Source organism: Antechinus flavipes, chromosome 1 (genome assembly GCF_016432865.1).
Source record: "Antechinus flavipes isolate AdamAnt ecotype Samford, QLD, Australia chromosome 1, AdamAnt_v2, whole genome shotgun sequence".
NCBI classification, from domain to species: domain Eukaryota; kingdom Metazoa; phylum Chordata; class Mammalia; order Dasyuromorphia; family Dasyuridae; genus Antechinus; species Antechinus flavipes.
In genome coordinates this window covers 586,017,230-586,031,218 of record NC_067398.1, presented here as the reverse complement: position 1 = coordinate 586,031,218, position 13,989 = coordinate 586,017,230, and positions in this window count along the sequence as shown.

Below are 13,989 nucleotides of genomic sequence, written 5' to 3'. Positions count from 1 at the left end.
AAGGCAAATCCCCATCCTTCTACATTTCCCTGTAGCAATGGATGCTGCTGATCTCATATTTTTCCTAAAAACTCCCTCTCTAGTTTTTGTGACACTGGTCTCTTTCTACCCACCTGGTTGCTGTTTGGGAGTTTTCTTTGCTAGATTATAGTTAATATCCCACCCCCAACTGTACATATTCCCAAGATTTTGTCCCAGGTTTTCTTTTTTCTCTAGATAGTCTCATCAGCTCTCATGGGTTCAAAGGCTCTAAGTATCATAAAAAATTGAGAGCAGAAGTTCTATGCAGAGTATTCCCAGATCCAAAAACAGAAAGAGACAGACAGATAAAGCAACAGATGACAACAGAGATGGAGAGAGAGATTGAGAAATAGAGAAAAAAAAATTTATTCAAAAATTATCCATCTAGTCTCTTGAATCTTGACACCAATGATTTGTTAGAAATTTCTACCAGAATGTCCTACAAGCATTTCAAACTCAATGTGTTGAACATACAATTCATTTTCTTCTCCCTGAACTCCACTCCTACTTCAAAATTCCCCATTTCTGGTAAAGACAACACTATACTTCCCATATCTTAAGTTTACTAACTCCTAGTCAGCTAGATTGCACAGTGGATAGAATGCCATACCTGGAATCAGAAAAACTCAATTTTGAGTTCAAATATGGCCTCAGACATTTACTGTCTCTGTGACTCTGTTTGCCTCAGTTTTCTTATCTGTAAAATAAGCTGGAGAAGGAAATGGCAAACTACTCCAGTATCTTTGCCAAGAAAACTCCAAATGGGGTCATGAAGAGCCTAACATGACTAAAAAAATCACAACCACAGTCATTCTCAACTCTTTCTTTTCCTTCATCATTAAAATGCTCTATATCTAATCAACTGCCAAATCTTAGCAATTTTAGCTTTAGGACATCTCTTACATCTATCACCTTTTCTCTCCATTCAAACAATCACCACCCAAATTCCAGCCCTCATTACTTAATACCTGAAATAGTGCAAAAGCCTCATAAGTGCACTCCCAACTTCCAGTCTCTCCTTCCCAATTCATTTTTTATGCCACTGATGAAAGAAACTTTCCAAATTTGAGTCTTACAATGTCACTTCTCTGACTCAAGAAATCTTAATGGCGCCCTGTTTCTTCTAGGATTTAATTAGTCATTGAAAGCCCTTTGAAATTTGGCTTATGGCTTCCCTTTCCAGCCTTATTGCACATTACTCCTTTTCTACACCAAATAGCCCTACTTGCTGTTCCCCATATTCAGGTACTCCATTTCTCACTTCCATGCTGTGTTCTGGGTATAGAATGTACTTGCTCACAATTACCTCTTAGAATCCCTAATTTCCTTCAAAATTCATATAGTTCATGTATCATCTCTAATTAGGAACCTTTCCTTCTTTTTAATTGTTAGTCTTTGTTGCCTTCTCTTCCTTAAATGATCATGCATTTTATTTACATGGTGAAGTTCTCCCTCGAGTTTTATTGAGGACAGAAGTTATTATTCTTTTTTCTTTTCTTTTTTTCCTTCTAGTGCCTAACATATTAGGTACTTAAGAAATGTTTGGTGAATTGGAATGAATAATCCTCTCAGATGGAATCAAGATAGTAGAGAGAAACCAGGAAGTTTCTGTATTCTCCCCAGTTTCCTAGAAACAAAATTAAATCAAAATTCTAAATTAATTCAGGAATGACAAAATCCATCAAAAGAGGAAATGAAGCAATTTTCTAGCTCAAGATAACTTAGAAGAATTTCAGGAAAGATCTGTTTCAGTGGGATAAAAGGTAAATGCAACCCAGCAAACTGGCTGGAAGCTCTTAATCACAGCACAGTTAAGCAACCAAAACCTTGAGATTCTGGCTCAGCAGCCTACTGGCATAGCAAGTCAGTTGTGACACCTCCAGCTCTAGCACAGTAGGCAAACTCCCAGTCCTGGAACTCAGGGCATAACAAGCACAAATAGTTTTGGTCCTTAGTGCAGTGGTCAAGCCACCAGCCCCAGAGGCTTTAGCTAGTGACCAGGCTCCTAGTGCCCAATTCAAGAAAGTTGGGACAGTGCCCCCTGTATCCCAGGAGAGGAGATTAACTTTTTAAAAAATTAGAAAAACAAAAAACCAAAAAAACCCTGACCAAAGAAAACTACTATGGTGGCAGGGATAATTAAAACACAAACTCAAAAGAGCATAACACTGTCGAAATGCCTACATGTGAAGCCACAAAGAGGAAGATGAATTGGTCTCATGTCCAAAAAGTCTTCCTAAAAGAGCTCAAAAGGGATTTTTTAAATCAAATAAGAGAGATAGGAAAAAATTTCAAAAATGCAAGAGAATTATGAAAAAAAGAGTCAACAGCTTGGAAAAGAAAGCACAAAAATTTACTGAAGAAAACAACTTTTTAAAAAGTAGAATTGGTCAAATGGAATAAGGAGGTACAAAAGCTAACTAATGAAAATAATTGACTATGTATTAGGGATTAAAGCCTTACAATCAAACATAGAAAGGCAGAAATATTAAATGCATCCTTTTCAGATCATGATGTAATAAAAATTATATGTAATAAAGCGTAATGGAAAGGTGGATTAAAAATTAATTGGAAATGAAATACTCTAATTCTAAAGAATGAATAGGCCAAACAATAAATCACAGAAACAAACATTAATTTCATCATGAAAATGACAACAATGAGACAATATACCAAAATATAGAGGATACACTCAAAGCATTTTTATATCTCTAGAAATTTTATTTCTCTAAATGCTTACATGAGAAAGATCAGATCAATGAATTAGAGGTACAATTTAAAAAGCTAGAAAAAGAACAAATTAAAAATCCCCAATTAAATACTAAATTTAAAATCCTGAAAATCAGAGGATAGGTTAATAAAATTGAAAGTAAGAAAACTACTGAACTAATAAAACTAAAAGTAATTTTGTGGGAAAACAAACAAAACCTAATAAAACTGGTAAACCTTTCTTAATTTGATTTAAAAATAAGAAAACCAAATTACCATTATCAAAAATGTTATGATTCACCAACAATGAAGAGGAAATTAAAGGAATAATTAGGAGCTATTTTGCTCAATTGTATGCCAATAAATTTAACAATCTAAGTGAAATTGATAAATACAAAAATGTAAATTGCCCAAATTAACAGAAGGGGACATAAAATATTTAAATAATCCTATTTTAGAAAAAAGAAATTGAACAAGTCATCAATGAACTCCTTAAGAAAAAATCTCTAGGGCCAGATGGATTTAGAAGTGAATTCTATCAAATATTGAAAGAACAATTAATTTCAATACTTTCTAAACTGTTTGGAAAAATAGGCAAAGAAGAAGTTCTACCAAATTCCTTTTCTGACACAAATATGGTGCTAATACCTAAACCAGGAAGAGCCAAAAGAGAGAAAGAAAATTATAGATCAATTTTCCTAATGAATATTGATGAAAATTTTAAATAAAATATTAGCAAAAATATTACAGGAATTTATCATAAGAATGACTATGATCAGGTTGGATTTATATCAGGAAAACAGGTTTTCAAGATCAAGTAGCAATTTAATTAATCACTTTCAGAGTTAATATACAGTTTGCAAACTGGCAATTCTCTTGGGCAGGAGACCTCTTTCTGTTGCAGGAAAAGTAGAGATTTTATACACAAATCATAAATGAGAAGGTAGGAGGAAGTTGGTTTACAATATAATCATTTTCAGGACCTGAGTGATTTACCATGATAAATCCACAAATGCAAGACAATAAGAGTTTCCTCTAGTTTTGTAAGAACAGTTCTTAAGTGATTGTTTCAAACCCCTGGGGGTCTTTACTTAGTGGGGTACAGGACCAGAGTTCTTTGAAGGGAATAGGTTCTACAATTTTTAATTCACTTAATTTAACAGGAGAGCACTGTTAAGAATTGATTGTTCATTTCAAGCTGCATTGTAAGACTCTGACTCCCAAGCCAGAAAAGACAGCTCTGAGAAATCTAAATTATTAGTATATTCTTTACATACATGATCTTAATTATTATGAAAAGCACAATAATTTTTCCTCATCATTAAAAACACTAGAATATAGGAATAAATGGAACTTTCCTTGAAATAAATAGAATCTCTCTAAAACTATGAGCAAGCATTATCTGTAATAAATAGAATCTCTCTAAAACTATGAGCAAGCATTATCTGTAATGGGGATAAGCAAGAAGCTTTCCCAGTAAGATCCAGGGAGAAACAAGGATACCCATTATCATCTCTATTATTCAATATTACACTAAAAATGTTAGCTTTAACAATAAGAGGAAGAAAAAATAGAGGGAATTAGACTAGGCAATGAAGAAATTAAACTATCACTTTTTACAGATGATATGATGATCTACTTAGAAAAGTAAATTGGAAAATGAGGAAATGCTCATCAACTGAGGAATAACTGGACAAATTGTGGTATATGAATATAATGGACTACTATTGTACTACAAGAAATAAGGACCAGGCAGATTTCAGAAAAACCTGGCAACACTTACATGAATGAAGTGATACTGAGTGAAGTGGAACTAGAACATTGTATATACACAATAATAGAAATGTTGTTAAATATTCAATTATTATTGACTTAGATCTTCATGGAAATACAACAATACAAGACAATTCCAAAAGACACCATGATAGAAAATGCTATCTATGTTCAGAAAAAGAACTATGGAATCTGAATGCAGATCAAAGCATATGATTTTCACTTTGGGAGGTTGTGGATTTTCCCTATTGTTCTGAATTTTCTTTCACAACATGACAAATGTGGAAATTTGTTTACATGATTGTACATGTGTAACATACTTGCTCGTAAGGAGGGGAGAAATGAGGAAGAGAAAAAGTAAAAAATTTAAAATACAAAATCTTATTTTAAAAAATGCTGAAAACTAGCTTTACATGTAATTGGAAAAAATAAAGTACTATTTACCAAAAAAAAAAAAAAAATCACTAAGACTCCAAGATTATAACATAATCAGTCAGAAAACATTTGTTAAACACCCACTTTGTACCAAGCACTGATATTGACTCATATATAGTAGATGCTTAATAAATATTGACCACTCCCTGATGATTTATCTTGGGTTGCTATTCTCTAATAGCAATTTTTTTTGCCCTTTTGAGTACTGATGTAGTACTTCTTTGCAGAAATAACAGAAGCAAGCTATGAATTGCATAGTCCTAAATATACTAATGTGAAAGACAAAACAGTCTCTGCCCTTAGGAAATTTATATTCCATGGGAGAAAATAGACAACAGAATAATACAGAAAAGAAAATCAGGAATTCACAAGGGATGATATCCAGGAACTTCATCCAAATATAAAACCCATGGGCTATACACATGCTGGATGGTTCAAAGAATCAAATTCTGGACTTGGAGGCAAGGAAATCTGAGTTTGAAGTCTGCCTTAGACAATTACTAATGATGTGACCAATGTCAAACTACTTAATCTCTCTCAGCCTAATCTTTTTTGTATGTAAAATAGGCATAGCAATAGCACCAACTTTTCAAGGATGTGGTGAAGAATAAATGTAATACTATACACTTTGTAAACTTTAAAGTACTATATAAGTACTGAATAAATTATGGTACATGAATGTTATGGAATATTATTGTTCTATAAGAAATGATCAGGAGGATGATTATAGAAAGGTCTGGAGAAACTTGCATGAACTGATGCTAAGTGAAGTGAGTAGAACCAGGAGATCACTATACACAACAACAAGGTTATGTGATGATCAATTCTGATAGATGTTGCTCTTTTCAAAAATGAGATGGTATGTTTAATATATATTGGATTACATGCCCTCTAGGGGAGGGAGTGAGAGGAAAGAGGTGGAAATAGGAGCACAAGGATTTTCAAGGGTCATTGTTGAAAAATTATCCTTGCATATGTTTTGAAAATAAATCAATTAAAAAAAGAAATGTTTAAAAATGAGGTGATTCATGCCTCACGACAATGGTTTTGTGATGAAGAAAGCTATCCAGAGAAAGGATTGTAGGGACTGAGTGTGGATCACAACATAATAGTTGTAGTTTGCTTGCATTTTTTTCTTTCTAATTTTTTCCTTTTTGATTTGATTTTTCTTGCGCAACATGAGATGTGAAAATATATGTAGAAGAATTGCACATGGTGAACATATATTGGCTCACTTGCTGTCTAGGAGAAGGGGTGGGAAGGAGGGAGAAAGATATTGGGAGCACAAGGTTTTGCAAGGATGAATGTTGAAAACTATCTATGCATATGTTTTGAAAATAAAAAGCTTTATTAAAAAAAAAAGTCAATTACCTCCAAAAAAACTTTAGAAAAAAAAAAAAAGAAATGAAACTTCTGACTGGAACATGACTCTGGAAGTAGCATCAACCTACTTTAAAAGATAGCTACAGAAGATGGAAGCACAGGCAGGACATGGAGTATGAATAGAGAAGCAGAATCCAGTCCTTTAAGAATAATTTAAAAAGAGAGAAAGCTCAGAATGAACTGAGACTAGGAAGGAATGCTAAGGACAATAAAAAGTAGTTATTTTTTAAACTAGATTAGGTGAAAAGAGGAGGATCAAAGAAAGAACAAAATCACTGCTCCAGGGGAATGGGTTTGATGATGGGAAAATGATAACAGGTGGGATAGAACAGGAGGAATAACAGGAGGGATAACAGGAGAGATAGCTTGCTACAGCTATCTCTGCAAAGAACTATTTCTGCACTAGAAAGGACAGAACAAAAATGGCTAGCAGCAGAGTGTGTAATCAGTCAGACAGTCAATAATTATTATTAAGAGCCTACTATGTGCCAGTCACCACGCTAATAGTTGGGGATGCTTTTAAAAAAAAAGTAAAAGACAGTCCTTACCCTCAGAAGTTCATAAGACAATGGGGAGACAATATGCAAGCAATAGATGCAAACAAGTTATCTTACTAATCAACAAAGGGAAATCTAATGTTTTTAATTATTCAGAGAGACTGGGAAAGTTTAGAGTAGAGGATAGGATCATACCTGGAACTAGAAGGAAGTCAGGAAATCCAGGAAGTAGAGATAAAGAGGGAGAACATTTCAGACATAGGGGAGAAGGAGAGAAAAAGAGAGAGTTTGTTATTTTGTATTGCTATTTCTGTATTGTTCACGTGCATAATCCCCTTTTCTCAGTCCAACAAATGTAACTTCTCTTTGAGAACAAGTTATTTTTTGTTTCTGTCCCAAATTCCTGTCCCTAGAAAAATGCATTAAATATAGTAGGTGCTCAATAAAAAATTGTTGGGTACTAACTGAATTAGCAAATCAATTTTTGGTGGTCCTTGATAAATTCAAGTCATTAGATTGAGGAAATGATCTTAAAGGATATTGAAAGAACAGGCTGATGCAATTTCTGAATCACTGTCAATGATCTTTCAAATACTTGTGGAACAGGAAATATGCAGTAGGAATAAGGAAGAGCAGATACTCATATCAAGGATCAAATTAGTTCAGAGAATGGAGTCTAAAAAGTAAAGGCTAATGAGTTTGACTATGCTTCATGGCAAATTTTTAGAACATATTGTTTAAGGGCTGGTTATTAAACATGTAGGATACAAAACTGATCACAAGAATTCTGCATGACTTCAATAAGAGCAGACCATGCTAAATAAACTTTATTTTCTTTTTTCACCAACATTTCTGGACTGTGGGAGGCTGGAACAGAGGAGGATTATGTGATCATTGGGTTTCAGATGGATTTGAACTTGTTAAATGACCAGACCCCCAAATTAATCATTAATGGATTCAGTGTCAACTTGGTAAAAGGTGTCCAATGAAGAGTGCCAGGATGTGTATTTAGCATTTTTATTAATGAGTTGATAAAGCTATAAATACAGTGAGTATCAAATTTGTATATGGTACAAATGTGGGAAATAGACTAAGTTTTATGATAGTCAAAATCCCCTCCAAAATCTCAACAGATCATAACAACTGATTTAATCTGATAAAATTAAATATAAGAGGAGAAAACTCTATACTTGTGTTCAAAAAATTCAACTTCATGAGTGTTGACTGGGGAGGCTATAGCTAGACAATAGATTCCAATAAAACAAATCTAGAGGTTTTCAATGACTTTAAATTCAATATGAATCAATAGTGTGATCAATAGTGTGATATGACAGCCAAAAAACCCCAAACAAACAAATCAAAATGATGAGTATAGGAAATTTTGTCCTGTGAGTATCAATTAAAGGAGCCCCCTGGAGATATTTAGTCTGCAGAAGAGAAGATTCAAGGTGACTCTGTCATCAGTGTAGTAGAACAGAAAGAATACTGAATTTGGAGTCAGAAATCTGGATTTGAATCCTGGTTTTGCTAATTATTACCTGGATAACTGCGGATAATTTTTAGAGCTCAGTTTTTTCATCTTCAAAATGAGTTTGTACTAGGTGACAAAATTCTTTCTAGCTTTATCTAGCTCTGATCCTTAGTCTATCACATAGAAGACAGATTAAACTTGTTTGCTCTGGTTACAAAGAACTAAACTAGACTGGCAGAAGCTGCAAGGAGAAAGATTTAGGCTAAGGAAGATTTCCTAATAAGTGGAGCTGTCCAAAAGGGAATGGAGTATCTTAGGAAATGGTGGGTCTCTTACTTATTTGAAGTCTTCCAACACTGATCAGATGACTTTTTGATATTATAAAGAGAATTTTATGGATTGAACTAATTGTCTTCTGAGGCTTCTGTCAATTTTTAGATTTAGTGGCTCTATGATTCTGTGAAAACTTGAAATCCAAGCACAAACATCAATTGGTAAGAGGGTTAAAGATTTAGCAGTCAATTCAATTCAGCAAGTATTTGCATAGTGGACACTGAGTAGGTTCTGGGAATACTAAACAAAAAAAGAGTATGTACCTATCCATAAGGAGCAAGTATTCTATTGAAAGGAAACAACTTGGACAGAGAAATTAAATATAAAATGTATGCAAAATAATTTATGGGGAGAGGATACTTGCAAGGAGAAGGTCAGAGAATCTGACTTCCTGTAGGAGATAAAATCAGAGCTTGAAAGAAGTCAAGGAATTTATGAGGCAGAAATAAGAAGTTGTGCATTCCGGGCATGATAAACAATCTGTGCATAAACTAGTCTATTTGTTATTCTTTATGCATGACATTCCATAACAAATAGACTAGTTTGATTGCAATATAGAGTATGTGAAGGAGAGTCCTGATTGATAAGACTGGAAGAGAAGGCTGGAGACAGTTTGCAAAAGTCTTGTATCCTAGAGGCAAGAGGGATCTTCTTGAACAGAGGAGTAATATGATCAGATCTTTTCTGATGATCTTTCTCACTTCTGCTTCATAGACAACTTGGCTTCCTTCAAAGCTCATCTCCTACAACCTTCCATTTCAAATGTCCTCCCAACGTCTTTTCCCCAATCCAACTCCCATCCTAAAATTACTTTGCATATATTTTGCATTTAATTTTCTATGTGCAGGTTGTTTCCTCTCAATAAAATGTTAACTTCAAACATTTAGGAATATCAGATGTCCAACTGGGTAGAGAATGGTCGGAAAGAAGAGAGATGAATTCAAAGGCTTATTAGCAAAAAGGTGATGATATTTATATAAACAGAGAGAAGGGAACATGTATGAAAGGTGTTGTTGAGGTAAAATTGACAGGAATTGGCAACTGACTGGGTGTGAAGGATGAGGCAGAAGAAGAATTGAAGCTGATTTCAAGACTGGGAAACTGTGAACACAATTCAAAATGTAGCTCTCAGATAAAATTGTTTTAACTCATCCATTGCTAAGTTTAATAGGCTAGCTCAAAAGTTAAAAAAAAAAAAAAAATCAAACTCAGCAAATCAAATGTGATACTTCCAAATACATTATAGATACCAAAATAGAAAGTGATGCTTTGCAGCTTGCAAAAAAACTTTTATATATGAATCACTAACATTACATGTCCGATATATGCTAAGCATTGCGCTTGATTGGGGATATAAAGACAAAAATGAAAGTTCCTACCTTCAAGAAGCTTACCTATTGAAATAACTTACACTTTAAAGCTTATTATATTAAATTAGAATTTTATTAGTAATAATACCAAAGATCAAATGTAGATAGTTGATAACTAATTACCACAATGGTACCTTTTTTAAAATTATAATAGGTATAAGTATAAAACAAAATAATGGATAAACTTGGGGAAAATGCCTCTTTTATTTCTTTGGCACTAACATTGACTGGGATTTTGATTTTTTCTCACACAAGTATCACATTATCTTTAATTTTGATGGAGAAAAATAAATTTTTTTGGCCATGTGGTCCACAAGATGGAGAATTAGATATATTCTCTGCTCTTCTTAACAAATTCTCAAACCTCCCCAATAGGAGAATTATGCACAAAAGGCGAAATAATTTCAACTGTCTCAGGCTGAATGACTTCAAAAACTTTAATGAGGTAACAACCTGATAAATTAAAAATAGAGAAGATTAATTATCTGACATAGCTTGTGCAATCACTTGATGCTGATGCAGTCTCTGCTAACACTCTGCCCTTGACCTCATCCCACCATGGTATGATCACTCAATTCTATCCACATTCCTAACTCCTGGACAAAGAAGATGGAGAGCAAGGACAATGAAAGCATGCTTTGCTTGAGGGCAGCAGTATGTTATACTGAAGTGCCATTCAGCCAGAGAACTACAGAACAGAGTAACTGGGGCAGGGCACCAGCCTGGGTAAGGAGCCATACTGAGTCTGAAGGAAAACTGGCATTAAGTTGGGACCAATTCTGTTCCTCCCATCCCACCCAGAAGCGACTTGGGAAGGGACTAAAGCTGCTAAAAAGTGAATTGCCCATGATGGTGGCCTGAGACAGATAGTTCTAGTTCTGAAGTGGGTAGAACATATGTGGTAGGATATGGCACAGGGTCTGGCATTAAAAGGAAAGGAGATATTAAATGAGTAATAGAGAAATAAAGAAGAAAAGAGTAAAATTACCAAAGATTTCAGGAGGAAGAAAACAGTTTTTAAAAGTTAAAAGTTTAAAAAACTTGAGTACAAGTTGATAAATTAATAGGAAAGATGGACTCTAGGATATATAAATGAGTTCAAACATAAACAAAACCTAGAATCATGAATCAATAGCCATAAAAGTCAAAAGCTTCTCCCTTCTTTCTTTTGAATGCCTCACTTTTCTACTCTGCCAGGTCACTCTTGGGCTGTCAACAAGGGAGGTAGGCAGGACATTTTTTTGTCCATTCCAGTAGCCTTCAATTCTAGTAAATGGCAACAAGTACATATCTTGTATAGATGATCTAATCACTGGTAATAGAGCATTTACTCTATAATTGATTAGTATTTTAGCAATAGTATGTGGTAGCTCAGCAATAAATGGGTTTGTTAGGGATGGAATCTGTAAGTTAGGTCTCATTAGCACAATACTTTGACCTCACAGACACCAAGGTTTAATCCATCTATTGAAATTTATTATCTTTCCCCTCGATCCACTATTCCTGACAATTTCTTTCAAAGACACCACCATCCTTCTAGTTATCCAAGTTCCCAACCTCAAAATTATCGATGATTTTTTACTCTTCCTAACTTCCCATAGTAAATCAGTGGCTGAGACTTGTCAATTCTATTTTCACATCTTGAATCTGCCTCTTTTGCCTTACTCACCACTCCTAGTTCAGGCCCCATCATTTCATGTCCAGGCTATAGAGACAACTTCCTAATTGGTTTCCCAGAACTGAGTCTCTCTTTTTCGTTTTTTTACATAGTTGTCAAGGACAGGGCTTAGCATTCTCATTCCTCTACTCCAGAAGCTTTGTAGATTAACCCATTGACCTAAGGGTAAATATAAACTCTTTGTTTTGATTCTTCAAGTTCTTCAAAGTCTTGGCTTCAGGCAATTTTCCAGGATGTTCATACTTTATTCCCCTTCATACATTCTATACTCCATCCAAACTATCTTATTTGCAGTTCTCTATATATGATATTCCATCTTCCACTTTTGTGCCTTTAATATGACCGAAATGCTCTTCTTCCTCTCCTACACATCCTGGAACCCCCAGCTACCTTCAAGACTCAGTCTAAGTCCTGTCTTCTTCAAGAAATATTTTCATTTCCCCAGGTTTTAATATCTCTTCCACCTCCAATCGATTTATTGCTTATTATATGCCTGGGACGATTCTAGCAATTCAAATACAAAAGTAAATCAGTCCCTGAATTCATGGAGCTTCAATTTTTAGAGGTATGATCCTGTTTTTACTTGAATGGAGATATGACATATTCCTAAAAAAGGGTAAATTCCATGCAAACACGAACTAATTCACTCTGTATTGTATTGTATTTACATTGTATTGCTAGAACAATGCCCCAGCATAAAATAAACACTTAATAATGTTGGTTGATGAATGAATTTTCATTATTTTATCAAACTCAAATGTGTTCCTAATATATACCCTTGTGTACTTATGTGTGTATGTGTGTGTGAGCGAGTTCTTACTAGCATATAAACCCTTTTCTTTGCTTGTTCTGCTTTGGAAAAGTTGGAGAATATTTACCAAAAATAAAATGACAAGAAACAAGCTCTAGAACTACTAGAGACAGGTGTCTTGGAATGTTTTCTCAGGAGTAAGGTGGTACTGAGTCATCCACAACCCATCACCTCATCACTTTAGTGAAAGAACACTGTTGGTCTACGCTTGGCTATGGTTACAGCAATTGTCTGTGGTAGTTCAGAGTAGTAATTGGTGTATTGGGAATTCAACCTGCAAGTATGGCCTCATTAGCTCCATACTTTGGACTCATAGGCACCATGATTTAACTCACCTGTTGCAAATCTGTTATTAATCAATATTAAAGAATTCTCCCTGTGTTGTGACTTTCTTCCTCTTTGTAGCTTTCTTCACTTTGCTTTGCCAATTCATTTTGGAGGGCAGAGTGTTAATGAATATTGTGGATCAAGAAGGACAATAATTGGTATATTTGAAGATGGGAGATGCTAATGAAGAGATAAGTGGATGAGCATATGACAAAAGACAGAAGATGGTATGTGGGTGTATGTGTGTATGTGTGTGTGTGTGTAAATATGTGGATCCATTTTTTAAAGAAAGCTTTGTTTTATTTTATTTGTTTACAAGTTATATGCAAGGGTAATTTTACAGCATTGACAATTGCAAAACTTTTTGTTCCAACTTTTCCCCTCCTTCCCTCACCTTCTCCCCCAGATGGCAAGTTGACCAATACATGTTAAAAATGTTAAAGTATAAATTAAATACAATATAAAGTATACATGTCCAAACAGTTATTTTGCTATACAAAAAAAATTGGACTTTGAAATAGTGTATTATTAGCCTGTGAAGGAAACCAAAAATGCAGGCAGACAAAAATATAGGTATTGGGAATTCTATGTAATGGTTCATAGTCAGAGTTCTTTTGCTGGGGGTAGCTGGTTCAATTCATTACTGCACCATCATCTTTTCGTTTTTTTAATGGTATCTTTTATTTTTGTACTACCTTCTTTTTCCAATATATTTTTCCCTGATCCTCACTAAGAGCTTTCCATTGTAACAAAGATTTTTTTTAAGAGAAAAAAAATTAGGAAATATGACCTTTTACTGCTGCAACCCCCTTTCTCTGTTGGTGAATTTCTCACAGAATCTCCATTTTGAAAAAAGACTCAAAATAAGTGATGTTTTGCTTTGCCACTCTACTCTTTGGTACCCTTCTTCTCTTCCCTGATCTTAAGCTTCTTGAAGACAGAGAATATCTATTTATACTTGCATTTATGACCCCAGCATTTAGTACAGTGCTTGCCAATATAATAAACACTTAATAAATACCCATTGATTTGTTGATGAGACTTGACATCAATCATACCTGACGGTATATATAATATTCCACAACCACAGACCCTTATTTCTACAAAGAGGGAATTGCAGCTCCATGGTATGGTGAATAGATTGCTGATCCTGGAATTAAAAGTGTTCTAGCATCAGAGAG